This window comes from Puntigrus tetrazona, chromosome 5 (assembly GCF_018831695.1).
Source record: "Puntigrus tetrazona isolate hp1 chromosome 5, ASM1883169v1, whole genome shotgun sequence".
Classification (NCBI taxonomy): Eukaryota; Metazoa; Chordata; class Actinopteri; order Cypriniformes; family Cyprinidae; genus Puntigrus; species Puntigrus tetrazona.
Genome location: NC_056703.1, coordinates 24,988,048 through 25,008,672, shown reverse-complemented (window position 1 = coordinate 25,008,672; position 20,625 = coordinate 24,988,048). Strand labels below are relative to the sequence as shown.

Sequence of the window (20,625 nt, the reverse complement as noted above, 5' to 3'; positions counted from 1 at the left end):
ATCGGATAGGCTAGAGTTAAGGTTAGGTTAGGTTAGTGTTAAGGTTAGGTTAAAGTTAGGTTAGGTTAGGTTAGGTTAGGTTAGGGTTGGGGTTAGGATAGGGACAAGGATAAGGATAGGGTTAGGTTAGGTTAGGTTAGGATCTGGGACAGGGCTAGAGTTAGGTTAGGGTTAGGATTAGGGTTAAAGTTAGGTTTAGGGTTAGGGTTACAGATAGTACAGGGCCAGAGTTAGGTTAGAGTTAGAGTTAGAGTTAGGTTAGGGTTAGGTTAGGTTTAGGTTAGGGTTAGGATTAGGTTAAAGTTAGGTTAGGTTACAAATCGGATAGGCCAGAGTTAAGGTTAGGTTATGGTTAGGGTTAGGTTAGGTTAGGTTAGTGTTAGGTTAAGGTTAGGTTGGGGTTAGGATAGGGATAGGATAGGATAGGATTATGGTTAGGTTAGGTTGGGTTAGGGTTAGGATAGGATAAAGGATAGGATAGGGATAGGATAGGATTAGGTTATTGTCGGGTTAGGTTAGGATTCGGTTAGGTTAGGTTAGGTTAGGTTACAGATCGGAGAGGGCTAGAGATAGTTTTAGGTTAGGTTAAAGATCGTACAGGCCAGAGTTAGAGTGAGGTTAGGGTTAGGACAGGATTAGGTTAAATTTGGGGTTAGGTTAGTACAGATCGGATAGGCCAGAGCCAAGGTTAGGTTAGGTTGGGGTTACGGTTAGGTTAGGTTAAGGTTAGGTTACTGTTAAGGTTAGGTTAGGTTAGGTTAGGTTAGGAAGAAGCTTATAGGTTAGGTTAGGTTAGGTTAGGTTAGGTTAGGTTAGGTTAGAGGTTAGGTTACAAGAAAAGGTTAGGTTAGAAGGTTAGGGGTTAAAAGAAGTTAGGTTAGGTTAGGATAGGTTAGGTTAGGAAGGTTAGGTTGGGGTTAGGGGATAGGATAGGATAGGGACAGGGATTAGGATTAGGATTAGGTTAGGTTAAAATTAGGTTAGGGATAGGATAGGATAGGATAGGATAAGATAGGGTTAGGATAGGATAGGGATAGATTTAGGTTAAATTAGGTTTAAAATTTGGGTTAGGCTTAGTTTATTGTCTGGTTAGGGTTAGGTTAGGTTAGGTTAGGATAGGTTCAGGTTAGGTTATAGTTAGGTTAGGTTAGGATCCGGTTAGGTTAGGTTAGGTTAGGTTACAGATCTGAGAGGCTAGAGATAGTTTTAGGTTAGGTTACAGATCGTACAGGGCCAGGAGTTAGAGTGAGGTTAGGTTAGGATAGATTAGGTTAAAATTAGGTTAGGTTAGTACAGATCGGATAGGCCAGAGCTAAGGTTAGGGGTTAGGGTTGGGGTTAAGGTTAGGTTAGGGTTAAGTTAAGTTAGGTTAGGTTAGGTTAGGGTTAGGTAATGGTTAAGGTCAGGTTACAAATCGGATAGGCTTAGTGTTAGGTTAGCGTTAGGTTAGGTTATGGTTAAGGATAAAGTTAAGTTAAAGTGAGGTTAACGTTTAGTTAGGTTAGGATTCAGGTTAGATCAGGTTAAGGTTAGGTTAGGTTAGGTTAGGGTTAGGGGTTAGAACTTAGGTTAGGTTAGGTCAGAGTTATGGTTACAAAATTAGGTTAAAGTTAGGTTAATGTTAGGATAGGGACAGGAACAGGATTAGGTTATAGTTAAAGAGGTTAAAAGAGGTTAGGTTAAGGAAGAAGTTAGTGTTAGGTTAAGGTTAGGTTAAATTATAGGATAGGGTTAGGTTAGAGGTTAGGTTACAGAGTACAAGAAGAAGGGTTAAAGTTAAAAGGGTTAGGATAGGACAGGTTAGGTTAAAGGTTAGGTTAGTGTTAGGTTATGCGATAGGTTAAAGTTAGGTTAGGTTAGAAGAGGTAAAGGTTAGGTTAGGTTTAGGTTAGGTTGTTGGTTAGGCCAGGCCAGGTCAGGTTAGGTTAGTTAATGTTGGGTTAGGTTAGGTTAGACTTAGGTTAGGGTTAGGATTACAGGTTAAGGTTACAGATCGGAGAGGGCTAGAGTTAGGTTTAGGTTAGGTTACAGATCGTACAGGCCAGAGTTAGGTTAGGTTAGGTTAGGGTTAGGGTTAGGTAAGGGTTAGGATTAGGATTAGGTTAGGTTACAGATAGGCTTAGTGTTAGGTTCAGGTTAAGGTTAGGTTAGGTTAGGTTAGGTTAGGTTTAAGGTTAAGTTAAGGTTAAGGTTAAGGTTAAGGTTAAGGTTAAGGTTAGGGTTAAGGTTAGGGTTAGAATTAGGTACAGATCTTGATAGGCCAGAGTTACTGTTAGGTTAGGGATAGGGATAGGGATAGGGATAGGGACAGAGATAGGTTAGGTTAAATTAAAGTACAGACTTGATAGGCCAGAGTTAAGGTTAGGTTAGGTTAGGTTAGGATAGGGATAGGTTAGGTTGGAAGAGGTTAGGTTAGAGATAAGGTTAGGGATAGGTTATAGTTAGGTTAGGTTAGGGGTTAGGTTAGGTTAAGTTAAGGTTAGGTAAGGGTTAAAGTCAGGGTTACAGATCGGATAGGCTTAGTGTTAGGCTTAGGGTTAGGGTTACAGATCGGATAGGGCTAGAGATAGGGTTAGAGTTAGGGTTAGGGGTTAGGTTAGGAAGGTTAGGTTAATGCTGGGTTAGGTTAGGTTAGATCTCGGTTAGGATCAGGTTAAAGTTAGGTTAGGTTAGGTTAGGTTAGGTTAGGGTTAGGTTAGACTTAAGGTTAGAGTTAGAGTTAGAGTTAGAGTTAGAGTTAGAGTTAGAGTTAGAGTTAAAGCAAGGGTTAAAAGAAGTTAAAGTTAGGTTAATGTTAGGATAGGGACAGGAATAGGATAGGATAGGATAGGGATAGGATAGGTAAGTGTTAGGTTAGGGTTATACTTAGGGTTAGAGGATAGGGTTAGGGTTAGATTTAGGGTTAGAGTTAAGGTTAGGGTTAGGGTTAGGGTTAGAGTTAGTGTAAGGGTAAGGGTTAGGGTTAGGGTTAGGGTTAGGGTTAGGGTTAGGATTAGGATTAAAGTTAGGGTTAGGGTTAAAAAGAAGTTAGGTTAGGTACAGATCGGATAGGGCTAGAGTTAAGGTTAGGTTAGGTTAGGTTAGGAGTAAAGGTTAAAGTCAGGTTACAGATCGGATAGGCATAGTGTTAGGTTAGCGTTAGGGTTAAGGTTAGGTTAGGGTTAGGATTAGGACAAGGTTAGGTTAAGGTTAGGTTAATTTTAGGGTTAGGGTTAGTGTTAGGCTTAGGGTTAGGGTTACAGATCGGAGATAGGGTTAGGGTTAGGGTTAGGGTTAGGGTTAGGGTTAGGTTAATGTTGGGTTAGGGTTAGGGTTAGGATTCGGGTTAGGATCACGGTTAAAGTTAAGTTAGGTTAGGTTAGGTTAGAAGAAGAAGGTTAGGGTTAGACCTGGTTTAACTTTTAGGCTAGACTTGGGTTAGAGTTAGAGTTAAAGTAAGGGTTAAAGTTAGGGTTAAAGTTAGGTTAATGTTAGGGATAGGGACATGAATAGGGATAGGGATAGGGATAGGGATAGGGATAGGATAGGATAGGGATAGGGATATAGGATAGGATAAGGATAAGGATAGGATAGGTTAGTGTTAGGTTAAAATTATACTTAGGTTAGAGTGACAAAGTTAGGTTAGATTTAGGTTAGAGTTAAGGTTAGGTTAGGTTAGGGTTAAGGTTAAATTAGGTTAGGTTAGCTTAGGTTAGGTTAGAGTTAAATTAAGGTTAGGTTAAAAGTTAGGTTAAAATTAGGATTAGGTTAGGCTAGGACTGTGGCCAAAGTAAAAGGTTAGAAGAGGTTAGGGTTAGACTTTAGGTTAGACTTAGGTTAGAGTTAGAGTTAAAGTAAGGTTAAAGTTAGGGTTAAAGTTAGGTTAATGTTAGGATAAGCACAGGAATAGGATAGGATAGGATAGGGATAGGTAAGTGTTAGGTTAGGTTATACTTAGGTTAGAGGATAGGGTTAGGTTAGATTTAGGTTAAAGTTAAGGTTAGGGTTAGGGTTAGGGTCAGGTTAGGTTAGGTTAGGGTTAGGGTTAGGTTAGGTTAGAGTTAGGCAAGGGTTAGGTTAGGCGACAGGGTTAGGTTAAAGTTAGGTTAGGGATAGGGTTACATTTAGGTTAGGTTAGGGTTTGGGTTTGGGTTTGGGTTTGGGTTAGGCTTAGGCTTAGGATAGGGATAGGGATAGGATAGGGATAGGGATAGGGATAGGATAGGGATAGGAATAGGGATAGGATAGAGATAAGGTTAGATTAAGGAAAGTACAGATCTGATAGGCTAGAGCAAGTAAGGTTAGGTTAGGTTAGGGATAGGATAGGGATAGGTTAGGTTGGGGTTAGGGTTAGGGTTAGAGATAAGGTTAGGGATAGGGTTATAGTTAGGGTTAGGGTTAGGGTTAGGGTTAGGGTTAAGGTTAGGGTAAGGGTTAAAGTCAGGGTTACAGATCGGATAGGCTTAGTGTTAGGCTTAGGGTTAGGGTTACAGATCGGATAGGGCTAGAGATAGGTTAGAGTTAGGCTAGTTAGGGGTTAGGTTAGGTTTAGGTTAGGTTAATGTTACAAGTTAGGTTAGGTTAGGGATTAGGGTTAGGATCAGGGTTAAAGTTAGGGTTAGGGTTAGGGTTAGGGTTAGGTTAGACTTAGGGTTAGAGTTAGAGTTAGAGTTAGAGTTAAAGTAAGGGTTAAAGTTAGGGTTAAAGTTAGGTTAATGTTAGGGATAGGGACAGGAATAGGGATAGGGATAGGGATAGGGATAGGGTAAGTGTTAGGGTTAGGGTTATACTTAGGGTTAGAGGATAGGGTTAGGGTTAGATTTAGGGTTAGAGTTAAGGTTAGGTTAGGGTTAGAGTTAGGTTAGGTTAGAGTTAGTGTAAGGGTAAGGGTTAGGTTAGGGTTAGGGTTAGGGTTAGGATTAGGATTAAAGTTAGGGTTAGGGTTAAAGTTAGGGTTAGGTTAGGTACAGACTGGATAGGCCAGAGTTAAGGTTAGGGTTAGGGTTAGGGTTAGGGTTAGGGTTAGGGTAAGGGTTAAAGTCAGGGTTACAGATCGGATAGGCTTAGTGTTAGGGTTAGCGTTAGGGTTAAGGTTAGTGTTAGGCTTAGGGTTAGGGTTACAGATCGGAGATAGGGTTAGGGGTTAGGTTAGGAGGTTAGGTTAGAAGTTAGGTTAATGCTGGTTAGGTTAGGTTAGGATCTGGGTTAGAGATCACACTGGCAAAGTTAGGTTAGGTTAGGGTTAGGGTTAGGGTTAGGGTTAGACTTGGTTTAACTTTTAGGGTTAGACTTGGGTTAGAGTTAGAGTTAAAGTAAGGGTTAAAGTTAGGGTTAAAGTTAGGTTAATGTTAGGGATAGGGACATGAATAGGGATAGGGATAGGGATAGGGATAGGATAAGGATAGGGATAGGGTTAGTGTTATTAAATTAAGGTTATACTTAGGTTAGAGGATAGGTTAGGTTAGATTTAGGTTAGAGTTAAAATTAGGTTAGGTTAGATTAAAATTAAAATTAAGTTAAACTTAAAATTAGCTTTAGGTTAGATTAAAAAGAAGGTTAGGTTAGGTTAGGTTAGGTTAGGTTAGGTTAGCTTAGGTTTAGAGTTAGGTTAGGTTAGGTTAAATTAAAGAAGTTAAAGGTTAGGATTAGGTTAGGTTAGGTTAGGTTAATGTTAATGTTAGGGTTAGGTTAAAGTTAGGTTAGGGTTAGGATAGGGATAGGGTAAAGTGTTAGGTTAGGCTATACTTAGGTTAGAGGACAGGTTAGGTTAGATTTAGGTTAGAGTTAAGGTTAGGTTAGGGGTTAGGTTAGAAGTTAAAGTTAAGGAGTTAGAGTTAGTGTAAGGGTAAGGGTTAGGTTAGGTTAGGTTAGGTTAGGTTAGGTTAGGATTAGGATTAAAGAAGGTTAAGTTAAAGTTAAGTTAGGTTAGTACAGATCGGATAGGCCAGAGTTAGGGTTAAGGTTAGGTTGAGGTTAAGTTAGGGTAGGTTAGGTAAAGGGTTAAAGTCAGGGTTACAGATCGGATAGGCTTAGTGTTAGGTTAGCGTTAGGTTAAGGTTAGTGTTAGGCTTTAGGTTAGGTTACAGATCGAGATAGGGTTAGGGTTAGGTTAGGTTAGGTTAGGTTAGGTTAATGTTGGGTTAGGTTAGGTTAGGATTCGGTTAGGATCACTACAAAGTTAAGGTTAGGTTAGGTTAGGGTTAGGTTAGGTTAGACTTGGTTTAACTTTTAGGTTAGACTTGGGTTAGAGTTAGAGTTAAAGTAAGGGTTAAAGTTAGGTTAAAGTTAGGTTAATGTTAGGATAGGACATGAATAGGATAGGGATAGGGATAGGGATAGGAGAGGGACAAGGATAGGATAGGTTAGTGTTAGGTTAGGCTATACTCTAGGTTAGAGGATAGGGTTAGGTTAGATTTAGGTTAGAGTTAAGGTTAAGGTTAGAAGTTAGGTTAAAGAAGAAGTTAGGTTAGGTTAGGTTAGGCTTAGGTTAGAGTTAGGTTAAGTTAGGTTAGGTTAGGTTAGGTTAGGATTAGGTTAGGTTAGGTTAGGTTAATGCCAGGTTAGAAGAAGAGGGTTAGGTTAGGTTAGGTTAGGTTAGGGTAAGGGTTAAAGTCAGGGTTACAGATCGGATAGGCTTAGTGTTAGGTTAGCGCCAGGGTTAAGGTTAGGGTTAGGGTTAGGGATAAGGTTAGGGTTAAGGTTAGGTTAATTTTAAGGGTTAGGGTTAGTGTTAGGCTTAGGGTTAGGGTTACAGATCAGATAGGGCTAGAGATAGGGTTAGGGGTTAGGGTTAGGGTTAGGTTAGGTTAGGTTAGGATCTCGGTTAGGATCAAGCAGTTAGGGTTAGGTTAAGGTTAGGTTAGACTTGGGGTTAGAGTTAGAGTTAAAGTAAGGGTTAAAGTTAGGTTTAAAAGTTAGGTTAATGTTAGGGATAGGGACATGAATAGGGATAGGGATAGGGATAGGGATAGGGATAGGGATAGGGATAAGGATAGGGATAGGGTTAGTGTTAGGGTTAGGTTATACTTAGGTTAGAGGATAGGTTAGGTTAGATTTAGGTTAGAGTTAAGGTTAGGGCTGGGGTTAGGTTAGGTTAGAGATCAGATAGGCCAGAGATAGGTTAGGGGTTAGGTTAGGGTTAGGTTAGGTTAGGTTAGGATTCCGGTTAGGATCAAGTTAAAGTTAGGTTAGGTTAGGTTAGGTTAGACTTGGGGTTAGAGTTAGAGTTAAAGTAAGGGTTAAAGTTAGGGTTAAAGTTAGGTTAATGTTAGGGATAGGGACATGAATAGGGATAGGATAGGATAGGATAGGATAGGGATAGGGATAGGATAGGATAGGATAGGATAGGATAAGGATAGGATAGGTTAGTGTTAGGTTAAAATTATACTTAGGGTTAGAGGATAGGGTTAGGGTTAGATTTAGGGTTAGAGTTAAGGTTAGGGTTGGGGTTAGGGTTAGGGTTAGAGATAAGGTTAGGGATAGGGTTATAGTTAGGTTAGGTTAGGGGTTAAAGTTAAATTAAGGTTAGGTTAAGGTTAGGGTAAGGGTTAAAGTCAGGGTTACAGATCCGATAGGCTTAGTGTTAGGGTTAGCGTTAGGGTTAAGGTTAGGGTTAGGGTTAAGGTTAAGGTTAGGGTTAGGGTTAGGGTTAGGGTTAGAGTTAGGGTAAGGGTTAGGGTTAGGGTTAGGGTTAGGATTAGGGTTAAAATTAGGTTAGGGTTAAGGGTACAGATTAGATAGGGCTAGAGTTAAGGTTAGGGTTAGGGTTAGGGTTAGGGTTAGGGTTAGGTTAAAGTCAGGGTTACAGATCGGATAGGCTTAGTGTTAGGGATAAGGTTAGGGTTAAGGTTAGGGTTAAGGTTAGGTTAATTTTAGGGTTAGGGTTAGTGTTAGGCTTAGGGTTAGGGTTACAGATCGGATAGGGCTAGAGATAGGGTTAGGGGTTAGGGTTAGGGTTAGGGTTAGGGTTAGGTTATTGTTGGGTTAGGGTTAGGGTTAGGATTTGGGTTAGGATCAGGGTTAAAGTTAGGGTTAGGGTTAGGGTTAGGTTAGACTTAGGGTTAGACTTAGGGTTAGAGTTAGAGTTAAAGTAAGGGTTAAAGTTAGGGTTAAAGTTAGGTTAATGTTAGGGATAAGCACAGGAATAGGGATAGGATAGGATAGGGATAGGGATAGGGTAAGTGTTAGGGTTAGGGTTATACTTAGGGTTAGAGGATAGGGTTAGGGTTAGATTTAGGGTTAAAGTTAAGGTTAGGGTTAGGGTTAAGGTTAGGGTCAGGGTTAGGGTTAGGGTTAGGTTAGGTTAGGGTTAGGTTAGAGTTAGGTAAGGGTTAGGGTAGAAGATAGGTTAGGGTTAAAGTTAGGGTTAGGGGATAGGGTTACATTTAGGGTTAGGGTTAGGGTTTGGGTTTGGGTTTGGGTTTGGGTTTGGGTTTGGGTTTGGGTTAGGCTTAGGCTTAGGCTTAGGGATAGGGATAGGGATAGGGATAGGGATAGGGATAGGAATAGGGATAGAGTTAGGATTAGGGTTAGGGATAGAGTTAGGATTAGGGTTAGGGTTAGGGGTTAGGTTACAGTTCGGATAAAACTAGAGTTAGAGTACATATGTACCATAGGCTTAGGATAGGGTTAGGCTTAGGGTAAGGGTTAGGGATAGGGTTACAGATAGGGTTAGGGTTAGGGTTAGGATTACGGTTAAAGTTAGGGTTAGGGTTAGGGTTACAGATCGGATCGGGCTAGAGTTAAGGTTGGGGTTAGGGTTAGGGTTAGGGTTAGGATTAGGCATGGGGTTAGGGTTAGGGTTAGGGTAGGGGTTAAGTCAGGGTTACAGATCGGATAGGCTTAGTGTTAGGGTTAGCGTTAGGGTTAGGTTTAGGGATAAGGTTAGTGTTAAAGTTAGGTTAATTTTAGGGTTAGGGTTACAGATTGGATAGGGCTAGAGTTACGGTTAGGGTTAAAGTTAGGGTTTGGGGTTAGGGTTAGGTTAATGATGGGTTAGGGTTAGGGTTAGGGTTACGTTTAGGGGTACAGATCGGATAGGGCTAGAGATAGGGTTAGGGATAGGGGTTAGGGTTAGGGTTAGGGTTAGGTTAATGTTGGGTTAGGGTTAGGATTCGGGTTAGGATCAGGGTTAAAGTTAGGGTTAGGTTAGGGTTACAGATCTGATAGGGCTAGAGTTAAGGTTAGGGTTAGGGTTAGGGTTAGGGTTAGGGTTAGGATTAGGCATGGGGTTAGGGTTAGGGTTAGGGTTAGGTTAGGGTCAGGGTTAGGGTTAGGGTTTCTTCTAAGGTTAGGGTTAGGGTTAGGGATATGAATATCACTCTGTCCAACGATCTGCCTTGGGAGTCTCTGATAACTGTTTGGTCTATTTCATAACAACCTACAGGCAAAAGCTGAAATCAGATATAACTGTACTTAGGACTGTAAACAAAGACAGACTAACGAAGCAGAGTGGGATTTACAAACCTGTTTCTCTCTCGCCGTTTGGACTGTCTTTGAAGCTGCTGCCACAGAAACGGTAACCTCATATATCAGTTTCTGATCACTGATTGGTCCATCTCATACCAACCTCCAGGCAAAAGCTGACATCAGCTATAGTCTTGCCTAGGACTGTAAACAAAGACAGACTAATGAAGCAGAGTGGGACTTACAAACCTGTTTCTCTCTCGCCGTTTGGACTGTCTTTGAAGCTGCTGCCACAGAAACGGTAACCTCATATATCAGTTTCTGTGAGGACATATGCGTTCCTACCAGGACTTATTTAACTTATAACAACGACAAACAATGGTTCACTGCTAAACTCAGTAAACAAAGAGGAATTATTCTGAAAAGCTTCGCACTCAGTTCTCTTCTAGTGGCACAGCCTCTGTGTGGAAAGGTCTGAAAGACAAGACCAATTACAAGACACCATCCCTCAGCATTGTGGCAAATCAACAACTGGCAGACGACCTGAAAGAGTTTTACTGCAGGTATGAAAAGAAACCATTCTCACCTCCTGTAATCCCCCACACCTGCCCTTCAACTTAGCGAAGAGGACGTGTGACCGGTCAGCAGCTTCCAGACAGACAGACAGCAGTTAGTGAAACGGAAAAAGTTTCATTCGGCCGTCCCTGGGTGGGCTCGAACCACCAACCTTTCGGTTAACAGCCGAACGCGCTAACCGATTGCGCCAAAGCTGGGGAACAATAGTCTGTTAGAGGGGGGGAAGAAATGGAAGGCGAGGGAAGAAGGGGGGAGAAGGGGAAGAAGAGAAAAAGGTAAAAAAAGAGGAAAATGAGGAGGAAAGTGGCTCTAATCCCTTTGTGCGCGCCAAAGCAATGTTTTTGTAAGTGTTTGTTTGCAATAAATTGCTTTTAAAAAACGTTTTCCTGTTGTTTTATTCATTTGTGAGGGAGAACGGTTGATCACAAGGTACCTGGTTCGAATCCCGCTGCTGCCAGGAATAAAAGTCGTTACTTAATGCTACGAATTTTTTCTGAAATTGCCAATAAACCTTTTATTAATTTTATGTTGCTGATTGTCAATATTCTCTTCAGTTCAGTTTTTCACTTTTAATTTAAATTATACTTCTACTGCAGCTATTTTCTAAATAAAATAGTATAAATAGTCCGTTTATTTCTGAAACAATCCTAAAATTTCTCTGAATTTTTAAAAATGTCTATAACCTTTGAATGAAAATGTAGAAAAGTAAAACATGGAAAAGAGAGTTATGTAATCAGGACCATTTTATTATTTTTCAATTAGTCATAGCCAATTATTCATTGCAAAAACAACAGAAAGAACAGAACATGAACAAACCTTAAACATATCCATGACACTTGTGCATTCTTGGCACAAATAAAAGAACAAAAACAAAACTATACACATAAATAAAATGTCTTGTGCATTCTTTCAACATAAATAAAACTAAATATAAATAAAAACAAAATAAAATAAAAAAAGTTACCATGCCTCTCGGAAAAAAACAAACAAAAACAAAGCTATACAGATTAATAAAACTTTTTATATTCTTTACACATAAATAAACATCATAAATAAAGTTTCCATTTCTCTTCTGTAAAAAAAATAAAATAAAACTATACACATAAATAAAACCTTCTTTAAAGTTTCTTTTTTTTTTTTTTTATTTAGTTTTTAATATTCTCCAACCACTGCTCCTTTGGTAGTGTCTCTACAGAGGGGCAGTATATAATGCCCTTGTATTGGTTGGGCACTATCTGGTCAACCTCATTTCCAATGGAGGTTACCCAGAGTGCTGTCCCCTGTCCATGGCCGGCCAGCTTCTTTGTGATCTGAAATTTACAAATGTAACAAGACTTTTATGTTCATCATTTTTTTTATTATACAGTTTAATTGGAGTCTATTATGTACTTTGTGTGTGTGTGTGTGTGTGCGCATGTGTGTCCGTGTCCGTGTGTGTTTGTGTTCACCTGGTATTTATCACGTTATTGTGTCGTCACAAGGATGGGAATACCAGTAAATTTTGTAAATCATATCAAACAAATCCAAGATTTGTTTCATTTACAGGTTTTGATTCACCTCCGTACAATGTAATGAGATACTGGTAACTTTACCTTCTGGTAGAGGTCATACCACGTCCGCTGCCGTGGTGCTGGTCTGTTGCCTCCAGAAGGCCATGCACCAGAGCTTGCAAAAGCCCTCAACCTGTTCATCCACTCGACATCACCCATGGCCTTGTGGGTCTTTGGCTTGGTACTCATCTAAACACAATTTGGAAATAACTCTAAATAATGTGCATTTTTGCAAGCACTAGACAACTACACAGCCAATTTCAATTTGTTTATAATGATACAATTATATATATATATATACACATTCAAGGTAACTAAATAATGGCACTCATTACAGCAAATGAAAATTATTTTACTACAAATAAATAATAAATAAACCTTGTTTTTAAAGTGTTACACTTCAATTATACAGTATTTGAACATTATTATGACTAAATGCGCTTACAATAGAGGTAAGATTAGTTTTTGTTTAGTTTGAATAGTTACATCCGATTATGCCAATTTACTGTTATGTTAGTTACTACATTTAGTGTGTAATAATGACAAAAAAAAATAAAACGCATTGTTAATTCAGTTCAAAACTGTGGTTAAACGTATGTTTCTTCATAGTAACTACAGTTTTGTAACTGCACGTTTATATATCTATGGTTAATTGATGTATTACTTTCCTTTGTCATTTAAAATGATTATGTTTAGCACTTGCATATGTGTTTATACAAATAGTAATCAATCTGCAAACACAAAACAGGATTACTACATTCACACTATAGCAAAACAACAAACTTTGATGTAAAATGATTGTTTTTTACCCAAAATAAACTTTTAAAAATCTTGTGAAACTATGCTAACAAAACACTTTTACTACACTTCCACTATAGTAAATATTGCACATGGTAAATGTTTACAAGCGTCACGTTGTTTTTTTTCATTCAGATTTTTATGTATAGCAATACTTTGTTTATACAGTTGAAAACTTACTAAATGGAATGTAATAACTAAGATTAAAGGCAAACAACGCGACGACAAAACACGTCATGGTTACTACACCACACGTCACTCAAGTCAAATCATTTTGAATTTCCCCGGGGAATTTAATGACAGTTGTAACGCTTTTTCCCGAGATATAAAACGACTAAATGGAATGTAATAAATAAGATTAAAGGCAAATTGTAATTATAGAGAAGATGTTCAAAAGTCGTTACGAAGTCATAGTTTTTAAACGCCAAAACATGAAGCACGGATTTAAAACGTAATGAATTATCAGCTCAAAAACATAGCAAACGGTGAGGAAAAAAACATTTAATACTTACTTTGTCGAATTATGCAATTTTCTTCTGTCGATATTGAAATCTGTCAATTTTCCTCAGGACTGCGTAAAGTCTGCTCCCAACACAATGGATAGCGAGCGACCGGATTGGCTCCCCAACAATGGACAGCTCGCGCTCTGATTGGCTCCCCAACAATGGACAGCTCGCGCTCTGATTGGCTCCCCAACAATGGACAGCTCGCGCTCTGATTGGCTCCCGTCCATTCTCAAGCGCGACGCGGTTGGCCGTTCGTCCATTGTCAAAATGGAAAGCGAGCTCGGCGATTGGACCGCGAAACACAGACGATCCTGCTCCAGGTAGCGCCACAGAGACGTTCGAGGTGCCGCCGACCGAATTCAGGGCCTACTTGCCTGGGCATCGATCTGGCTCGTACAGCAGGTAGTGCTCTTGTGAGAGGGCGCTTTTGCAAGAAATAGAAACTGTGCGCCCAACGTGGGGCTCGAACCCACGACCCTGAGATTAAGAGTCTCATGCTCTACCGACTGAGCTAGCCGGGCCCTCGGTCAAATGCACCGACTGAACGGAGTGTCAGACGTCGCACGAGCGTGCTGACGTTCAGGTGTTTGACTCAAGCACAATGGCACACCCCTGTCAAGAGGCGGGCATTGGTGGTTCAGTGGTAGAATTCTCGCCTGCCACGCGGGAGACCCGGGTTCGATTCCCGGCCAATGCAGGCAGAAGCAGTGGCAGACGAAAACGAAACCTGATTTAACTGCTCTTAAAATTGAACTGGAAATTATGTGCTGCTCATAAAATACCTATGCATGTCATTCTGTTGTTTTAATTTAGCATTGGTCGATATTCCTTTCCTGAAAGAGAGAAAGGGAAACCCGTGTGCGATTGCCGGGCAATGTGACATACTAGACCACTATTAGACAATAATAAAGGATGCTTACCACTCTGTCCAAAGAGCCGCCTTGGGAGTTTCTGATCACTGTTTGGTCCATCATATACCGCCATCCAGGCAAGAGCTGAAATCAGCTATAGTCTTGCCTAGGACTGTAAACAAAGACAGACTAACGAAGCAGAGTGGGATTTACAAACCTGTTTCTCTCTCGCCGTTTGGACTGTCTTTGAAGCTGCTGCCACAGAAACAGTAACCTCATATATCAGTTTCTGATCACTGATTGGTCCACCTCATACCGCCCTCCAGGCAAAAAGCTGAAAACCAGCTATAGTCTTGCCTAGGACTGTAAACAAAGACAGACTAACGAAGCAGAGTGGGATTTACAAACCTGTTTCTCTCTCACCGTTTGGACTGTCTTTGAAGCTGCTGCCACAGAAACGGTAACCTCATATATCAGTTTCTGATCACTGATTGGTCCATCTCATACCGCCCTCCAGGCAAAAGCTGAAACCAGCTATAGTCTTGTCTAGGACTATCAACAAAGACAGACTAACGAAGCAGAGTGGGATTCACAATCCTGTTTCTCTCTTCTGTGACTGGACATATGCGTTCCTACCACAGATTTACAAACCTGTTTCTCTCTTCTGTGAGGACATATGCGATCCTACCAGGACTTATTTAACTTATAACAACGACAGTCAAAGTCTTGCCTAGGACTGTCAACAAAGACAGACTAAGGAAGCAGAGTGGGGTTCACAAACCTGTTTCTCTCCCACCGTTTGGACTGTCTTTGAAGCTGCTGCCACAGAAACGGTAACCTCATATATCAGTTTCTGATCACTGATTGGTCCATCTCATACCGCCCTCCAGGCAAAAGCTGATATCAGCTATAGTCTTGCCTAGGACTGTCAACAAAGACAGACTAACGAAGCAGAGTGGGATTCACAATCCTGTTTCTCTCTTCTGTGAGGACATATGCCTCCTACCAAGATTTACAAACCTGTTTCTCTCTTCTGTGAGGACATATGCGTTCCTACCAGGACTTATTTAACTTATAACCTTGGGACGACAGTCAAAGTCTTGCCTAGGACTGTCAACAAAGACAGACTAAGACAGAAGCAGAGCAGAGTGGGTTCACAAACCTGTTTCTCTCCCACCGTTTGGACTGTCTTTGAAGCTGCTGCCACAGAAACGGTAACCTCATATATCAGTTTCTGATCACTGATTGGTCCAATCTCATACCGCCCTCCAGGCAAAAGCTGCTGAAATCAGCTATAGTCTTGCCTAGGACTGTAAACAAAGACAGTCTAACTAAGCAGAGTGGGATTTACAAACCTGTTTCTCTCACCTTTGACTGTCTTTTGAATGCTGCTGCCACAGAATTTACAAACCTGTATATCAGTTCTCTGATCACTGATTGGTCCATCTCATACCGCAGACTCCAGGCTTAAGCTGAGACAGCTATAGTCTTGCCTAGGACTGTCAACAAAGACAGACTAACGAAGCAGAGTGGGATTCACAATCCTGTTTTTCTCTCTCTTCTGTGAGGACATATGCGTTCCTACCAGGATTTACAAACCTGTTTCTCTCTTCTGTGAGGACATATGCGTTCCTACCAGGACTTATTTAACTTATAACAACGACAGTCAAAGTCTTGCCTAGGACTGTCAACAAAGACAGACTAAGGAAGCAGAGTGGGGTTCACAAACCTGTTTCTCTCCCACCGTTTGGACTGTCTTTGAAGCTGCTGCCACAGAAACGGTAACCTCATATATCAGTTTCTGATCACTGATTGGTCAATCTCATACCGCCCTCCAGGCAAAAGCTGATATCAGCTATAGTCTTGCCTAGGACTGTAAACAAAGACAGTCTAACTAAGCAGAGTGGGATTTACAAACCTGTTTCTCTCTTCTGTGAGGACATATGCGTTCCTACCAGGATTTACAAACCTGTTTCTCTCTTCTGTGAGGACATATGCGTTCCTACCAGGACTTATTTAACTTATAACAACGACAGTCAAAGTCTTGCCTAGGACTGTCAACAAAGACAGACTAACGAAGCAGAGTGGGATTCACAATCCTGTTTCTCTCCCACCGTTTGGACTGTCTTTGAAGCTGCTGCCACAGAAACGGTAACCTCATATATCAGTTTCTGTGAGGACATATGCGTTCCTACCAGGACTTATTTAACTTATAACAACGACAAACAATGGTTCACTGCTAAACTCAGTAAACAAAGAGGAATTATTCTGAAAAGCTTCGCACTCAGTTCTCTTCTAGTGGCACAGCCTCTGTGTGGAAAGGTCTGAAAGACAAGACCAATTACAAGACACCATCCCTCAGCATTGTGGCAAATCAACAACTGGCAGACGACCTGAAGAGTTTTACTGCAGGTATGAAAAGAAACCATTCTCACCTCCTGTAATCCCCCACACCTGCCCTTCAACTTAGCGAAGAGGACGTGTGACCGGTCAGCAGCTTCCAGACAGACAGACAGCAGTTAGTGAAACGGAAAAAGTTTCATTCGGCCGTCCCTGGGTGGGCTCGAACCACCAACCTTTCGGTTAACAGCCGAACGCGCTAACCGATTGCGCCACAGAGACGTTCGAGGTGCCGCCGACCGAATTCAGGGCCTACTTGCCTGGGCATCGATCTGGCTCGTACAGCAGGTAGTGCTCTTGTGAGAGGGCGCTTTTGCAAGAAATAGAAACTGTGCGCCCAACGTGGGGCTCGAACCCACGACCCTGAGATTAAGAGTCTCATGCTCTACCGACTGAGCTAGCCGGGCCCTCGGTCAAATGCACCGACTGAACGGAGTGTCAGACGTCGCACGAGCGTGCTGACGTTCAGGTGTTTGACTCAAGCACAATGGCACACCCCTGTCAAGAGGCGGGCATTGGTGGTTCAGTGGTAGAATTCTCGCCTGCCACGCGGGAGACCCGGGTTCGATTCCCGGCCAATGCAGGCAGAAGCAGTGGCAGACGAAAACGAAACCTGATTTAACTGCTCTTAAAATTGAACTGGAAATTATGTGCTGCTCATAAAATACCTATGCATGTCATTCTGTTGTTTTAATTTAGCATTGGTCGATATTCCTTTCCTGAAAGAGAGAAAGGGAAACCCGTGTGCGATTGCCGGGCAATGTGACATACTAGACCACTATTAGACAATAATAAAGGATGCTTACCACTCTGTCCAAAGAGCCGCCTTGGGAGTTTCTGATCACTGTTTGGTCCATCATATACCGCCATCCAGGCAAGAGCTGAAATCAGCTATAGTCTTGCCTAGGACTGTAAACAAAGACAGACTAACGAAGCAGAGTGGGATTTACAAACCTGTTTCTCTCTCGCCGTTTGGACTGTCTTTGAAGCTGCTGCCACAGAAACAGTAACCTCATATATCAGTTTCTGATCACTGATTGGTCCACCTCATGCCGCTCTCCAGGCAAAAAGCTGAAACCAGCTATAGTCTTGCCTAGGACTGTAAACAAAAACAGTCTAACTAAGCAGAGTGGGATTTACAAACCTGTTTCTCTCTCACCGTTTGGACTGTCTTTGAAGCTGCTGCCACAGAAACGGTAACCTCATATATCAGTTTCTGATCACTGATTGGTCCATCTCATACCGCCCTCCAGGCAAAAGCTGAAACCAGCTATAGTCTTGTCTAGGACTATCAACAAAGACAGACTAACGAAGCAGAGTGGGATTCACAATCCTGTTTCTCTCTTCTGTGAGGACATATGCGTTCCTACCAGGATTTACAAACCTGTTTCTCTCTTCTGTGAGGACATATGCGATCCTACCAGGACTTATTTAACTTATAACAACGACAGTCAAAGTCTTGCCTAGGACTGTCAACAAAGACAGACTAAGGAAGCAGAGTGGGGTTCACAAACCTGTTTCTCTCCCACCGTTTGGACTGTCTTTGAAGCTGCTGCCACAGAAACGGTAACCTCATATATCAGTTTCTGATCACTGATTGGTCAATCTCATACCGCCCTCCAGGCAAAAGCTGATATCAGCTATAGTCTTGCCTAGGACTGTAAACAAAGACAGTCTAACTAAGCAGAGTGGGATTTACAAACCTGTTTCTGTTTCTCTCTTCTGTGAGGACATATGCGCTCCTACCAGGATTTACAAACCTGTTTCTCTCTTCTGTGAGGACATATGCGTTCCTACCAGGACTTATTTAACTTATAACAACGACAGTCAAAGTCTTGCCTAGGACTGTCAACAAAGACAGACTAACGAAGCAGAGTGGGATTCACAATCCTGTTTCTCTCCCACCGTTTGGACTGTCTTTGAAGCTGCTGCCACAGAAACGGTAACCTCATATATCAGTTTCTGTGAGGACATATGCGTTCCTACCAGGACTTATTTAACTTATAACAACGACAAACAATGGTTCACTGCTAAACTCAGTAAACAAAGAGGAATTATTCTGAAAAGCTTCGCACTCAGTTTCTCTTCTAGTGGCACAGCCTCTGTGTGGAAAGGTCTGAAAGACAAGACCAATTACAAGACACCATCCCTCAGCATTGTGGCAAATCAACAACTGGCAGACGACCTGAAGAGTTTTACTGCAGGTATGAAAAGAAACCATTCTCACCTCCTGTAATCCCCCACACCTGCCCTTCAACTTAGCGAAGAGGACGTGTGACCGGTCAGCAGCTTCCAGACAGACAGACAGCAGTTAGTGAAACGGAAAAAGTTTCATCTGCCGTCCCTGGGTGGGCTCGAACCACCAACCTTTCGGTTAACAGCCGAACGCGCTAACCGATTGCGCCACAGAGACGTTCGAGGTGCCGCCGACCGAATTCAGGGCCTACTTGCCTGGGCATCGATCTGGCTCGTACAGCAGGTAGTGCTCTTGTGAGAGGGCGCTTTTGCAAGAAATAGAAACTGTGCGCCCAACGTGGGGCTCGAACCCACGACCCTGAGATTAAGAGTCTCATGCTCTACCGACTGAGCTAGCCGGGCCCTCGGTCAAATGCACCGACTGAACGGAGTGTCAGACGTCGCACGAGCGTGCTGACGTTCAGGTGTTTGACTCAAGCACAATGGCACACCCCTGTCAAGAGGCGGGCATTGGTGGTTCAGTGGTAGAATTCTCGCCTGCCACGCGGGAGACCCAGGTTCGATTTCGGCCAATGCAGGCAGAAGCAGTGGCAGAGTGGGATTTACAAACCTGATTTAACTGCTCTTAAAATTGAACTGGAAATTATGTGCTGCTCATAAAATACCTATGCATGTCATTCTGTTGTTTTAATTTAGCATTGGTCGATATTCCTTTCCTGAAAGAGAGAAAGGGAAACCCGCTATAGTCGATTGCCGGGCAATGTGACATACTAGACCACTATTAGACAATAATAAAGGATGCTTACCACTCTGTCCAAAGAGCCGCCTTGGGAGTTTCTGATCACTGTTTGGTCCATCATATACCGCCATCCAGGCAAGAGCTGAAATCAGCTATAGTCTTGCCTAGGACTGTAAACAAAGACAGACTAACGAAGCAGAGTGGGATTTACAAACCTGTTTCTCTCTCGCCGTTTGGACTGTCTTTGAAGCTGCTGCCACAGAAACAGTAACCTCATATATCAGTTTCTGATCACTGATTGGTCCACCTCATACCGCCCTCCAGGCAAAAGCTGAAATCAGCTATATAGTCTTGCCTAGGACTGTAAACAAAGACAGACTAACGAAGCAGAGTGGGATTCACAAACCTGTTTCTCTCCCACCGTTTGGACTGTCTTTGAAGCTGCTGCCACAGAAACGGTAACCTCATATATCAGTTTCTGATCACTGATTGGTCAATCTCATACCGCCCTCCAGGCAAAAGCTGATATCAGCTATAGTCTTGCCTAGGACTGTAAACAAAGACAGTCTAACTAAGCAGAGTGGAATTTACAGACCTGTTTCTCTCTTCTGTGAGGACATATGCTGTCACAGGTTTGGTCCATCTCCTACCAGGACTTAGTCTTTTAACTTATAACAACGACAAACAATGGTTCACTGCTAAACTCAGTAAACAAAGAGGAATTATTCCTGTTTCTCTCCCACACTTGGACTGTCTTCTAGTGGCACAGAACTCTGTGTGGAAAGGTCTGAAAGTGACCAATTACAAGACACCATCCCCCAGCATTGTGGCAAATCAACAACTGGCAGACGAGCTATAGTCTTGCCTAGGACTGCAGGTATGAAAAGAAACCATTCTCACCTCCTTACAATCCTGTTTCTCTCCCCGTTTGACTGTCTTTGAAGCTGCTGCCACACCAGCCACACCCAGCCAAGAGGCGGGCATTGGTGGTTCAGTGGTGAATTCTCGCCTGCCTTGCGGGAGACCGACAGGTTCGATTCCCGGCCGTAGCAGGCAGAAGCAGTGGCGGACGAAAAACACAACCTGATTTAGCTGCTCTTAAAATTGAACTGAGAAATTATGTGCTGCTCATAAAATACCTACGGATGTCATTCTGTTGTTTTCATTTAGCATTGGTCAATATTACTTTCCTGAAAGAGACCTGGTAGAAAGGGGAGACCTGTTCACTGCGATTGCCGGGCAATGTGACATACTAGACCACTGTTAGACAATAATAAAGGATGCTTACCACTCTGTCCAAAGAGCCGCCAAGGAGTTTCTGATCACTGTTTGGTCCATCATATACCGCCATCCAGGCAAGAGCTGAAATCAGCTATAGTCTTGCCTAGGACTGTAAACAAAGACAGACTAACGAAGCAGAGTGGGATTTACAAACCTGTTTCTCTCTCGCCGTTTGGACTGTCTTTGAAGCTGCTGCCACAGAAACAGTAACCTCATATATCAGTTTCTGATCACTGATTGGTCCACCTCATACCGCCCTCCAGGCAAAAGCTGAAACCAGCTATAGTCTTGCCTAGGACTGTAAACAAAGACAGACTAACAGCAGAAGCAGAGTGGGATTTACA

The 20,625-nt window shown here is 42.2% G+C and overlaps 1 long non-coding RNA gene and 8 other non-coding genes across 9 annotated transcripts; 2 read left to right on the top strand and 7 right to left on the bottom strand.

The window, feature by feature from the left end:
* Positions 1 to 10,083: 10,083 nt before the first annotated feature.
* trnan-guu lies at positions 10,084 to 10,154 on the bottom strand. Its single transcript has one exon. It is a non-coding gene; the product is annotated as a tRNA-Asn (tRNA).
* Positions 10,155 to 11,135: 981 nt separating this feature from the next.
* Positions 11,136 to 13,624, bottom strand: LOC122346025. Its single transcript, XR_006251074.1, has 3 exons — positions 12,821 to 13,624; positions 11,553 to 11,699; positions 11,136 to 11,270 (listed from the first exon to the last, which is right to left on the bottom strand). It is a non-coding gene; the product is annotated as an uncharacterized LOC122346025 (long non-coding RNA).
* trnak-cuu lies at positions 13,263 to 13,335 on the bottom strand. The gene has a single exon. It is a non-coding gene; the product is annotated as a tRNA-Lys (tRNA).
* On the top strand, positions 13,441 to 13,511 carry trnag-gcc. Its single transcript has one exon. It is a non-coding gene; the product is annotated as a tRNA-Gly (tRNA).
* Positions 13,625 to 16,213: 2,589 nt separating the features above from the next.
* Positions 16,214 to 16,287, bottom strand: trnan-guu. The gene has a single exon. It is a non-coding gene; the product is annotated as a tRNA-Asn (tRNA).
* A 112-nt stretch (positions 16,288 to 16,399) lies between these two features.
* Positions 16,400 to 16,472, bottom strand: trnak-cuu. The gene has a single exon. It is a non-coding gene; the product is annotated as a tRNA-Lys (tRNA).
* A 105-nt stretch (positions 16,473 to 16,577) lies between these two features.
* On the top strand, positions 16,578 to 16,648 carry trnag-gcc. The gene has a single exon. It is a non-coding gene; the product is annotated as a tRNA-Gly (tRNA).
* Positions 16,649 to 18,404: 1,756 nt separating this feature from the next.
* On the bottom strand, positions 18,405 to 18,478 carry trnan-guu. Its single transcript has one exon. It is a non-coding gene; the product is annotated as a tRNA-Asn (tRNA).
* Positions 18,479 to 18,590: 112 nt separating this feature from the next.
* Positions 18,591 to 18,663, bottom strand: trnak-cuu. The gene has a single exon. It is a non-coding gene; the product is annotated as a tRNA-Lys (tRNA).
* Between the last annotated feature and the right edge of the window lie 1,962 nt (positions 18,664 to 20,625).